This window comes from Calypte anna, chromosome 9, assembly GCF_003957555.1.
Source record: "Calypte anna isolate BGI_N300 chromosome 9, bCalAnn1_v1.p, whole genome shotgun sequence".
NCBI lineage: Eukaryota > Metazoa > Chordata > Aves > Apodiformes > Trochilidae > Calypte > Calypte anna.
In genome coordinates, this window is record NC_044255.1 from 18,458,144 (window position 1) to 18,460,848 (window position 2,705).

The following is a 2,705-nucleotide window of genomic DNA, read 5'->3' on the forward strand; positions in this document are numbered from 1 at the left end:
GGGGTAAGAGGAGTACTTATATCCATCTCATTTTTCATTTACTTATTCCTGAGCCTTTCTGTGCTATTCCTTTGGGAGTGCTCATATAAAATATGCAATTTAACAAAGAGGGGGAAAGCAGGGTTGTCTCAATATAGCAAGATTCAAGTTTCATTTTTGTACATTAGGAGTATGCCTTTCTTATTTTCTTGCCTAAAATGTAGAAGTGAATCTGATTAATTTTAATTCTCATAAAATGATGAAATTAAGGCACAGTAAATTTAGAATGAATATTGAGGAAAATTAACAGTTTCCCAGAGGCAAGCATGGATACAGTACTTGAAACTTTAAAAGTACACTGGATGGAGCACTAGAAATTTTAACAGAACTGAACTGCTTTGGCAAGAAGGGGCTTGATGGCTTAAACGAGTTTTTACCTTTCTAATCTGTATGCAGTATAAAGCCAGCTGCTGAGTTATTAAACATGAGTAGCACAAGTAAGCCTTGTGTAACTTAATTCTGTCCCCTCTGCCCCTGATCACAGTGGGAGTATGGATAGGATGGAAATCCTTATGCTGTCTCAATGTTACACCTGGAGAGAAACAGGTTACAGTTTCTGCTCTGTTCCATTCAGTGCTTTGGGGAAATAATAGTGAGTAAACCATTTCACATGTAGCACTTGTGATTGCATTTGATATTTCTTTTTTATCTAGAACCAGTGATGAAACATATATATATATGTGTGTGTGTGTGAAAGTAAATCAAAACACAAGAGATTGATAAGGATGCACACAAGTATTTTTAGGAGTTATATTGTAGAAATCTGATTGCGTTTTTGGCAATACATTCTTACTGTAGATCTTCCCAGAAAAATCTGCAGAAAGAGCTAGGAGAAGTCAAACATATACACATGCATATTTTTAGGACTATTTAGTAACATTTGAGAACTGAATCTGTGGGAAAACTGATACACATCCTGGCTAGAACACTGACCATTTTTATTTAATTCTGTTGTCTTAGGTGAAGTGACATTGGACTTTAAAAAAAAGAGGTAGCCTCCTTATACTTGGCATTTTTTTTCAGCAGCAGAGAGCACAATAAATGTTATCTATCAGGGAAAGAAACAGTCTATTTAAATTCAGGCAGCATAGCATCTTCAGGCAGAAGGGCTATTTTTAACTTCAGATGTAGCTTAATTTAGAAACTGAGCAGTTGAAATCCCTTTTTTTTTTCTCCACTCCTCCAACTGGAGATTTTTTATAATGATTGTAGATATCCCTGTGTGAAAATACTGAATAGAATAAAAATTATATTATCCTGAGCCTCAAGGTCATGAAAATACACAGCTAAACAAAGCAGCTCTGTGGCAATATTGTCATACACGTGTACACAGAGATGGGATTAGGTTGATACACTCTTTTGTGTAGCATAAGGACCACTTCAGCAATTTATCAGTCAGCTGTATATAATTTTAATATCCATTTATTAAAGATCTTACACAGATCTGTATTATTTTATATAGGAAGGGCTGTAATTCATATAACCCTGTACACCACATGATAAGGGAGTGTAAATTTCAGTGGTTTCTAAGGGAGAAAAGTCTATGAGAAAACTGGCAATGATTCCCTGCATTGATTTTTCTGAACCAGCTTCTTGTACTTGGCTTTGTGTGTAAGTTAATCACAAGAATTGAGAAGCTCTTGTTACAGAAGATATTCAGGATTAAGAATTGCAGATTTGACTCTATTAGCTGATTACAGGCTTTTTAATGTATTCAGATGCCGAAAATGAAAAAAAAACCTCTCACAAATGGAAGTACTTCCAAGATGGCTTGTAGCAAACAGTCTTCTTGCATAATTGCATACTCTGTCACTCAACATCCATCTATTGAATTTCAATAGCATTTCAGCCTAAAACACAGCTCTAGCTGAATTTTATAGTTTACCTCTTCAAGCTCAGCCTAAAGTGATCCTGAAAACTATACTAGTTGTGTAACAATAACAAAAAGCATGGAGAGATATGTGCCATTGTGACAGAAATAATTGGGTTATTAATAAGCTGAGTGTGACATGGAAAAGTCGTCTCTATTTCTGAGCATGGTGACACCTTCACTGTTAACTCTTAAGCACACACAGCTTCTTACAGGTTCTGAAATTTTACTTAAATGATAGAGAATTTGTTCATGTACAGGAAAGGTAACTTTTTCTGTAGCTACCTAAAATCCTGCAATTATAAGTGAAAGCTTCTGCTGGCATTTATTCTTTAACTTATGACAGCTAAAATTAAAGGCTTTCATTCCATTGTTTTTATACACAGGGTAGCATGATGTAATGTAGTAAGAACAGCATAAAACAAGTTAGAAATTTAGAGTGATAATCTTTAATGTTTAATGGAGGTTAAAAAGAAATATTTCTAGGGCTGGGCTACTCCTGAAGTGCCCACTTGGGTTAAGGATTCTTTCATCTTCCTCTTAAATGTCTGTTTTTGAGGAATGCTCCTTTTCCCCAGCTATTTCATATCTGGAGGGAATATGTGAGTTAGCACAGAAGCTATTAGAGCCTTTAGACACTGCTGTGGTGTTTCCTCAATTCCCTGCTGGCCAGACAGACCTAAACTAAGGCTGAATTCAGTCTCTTGCAGGCATTTTAGTAGTGCTATAAGGCTTGGAGATTTGGACTGTGATGCACAGTTTGGATTGGGAATTTGTATTCAAAGCCCTTTCATAA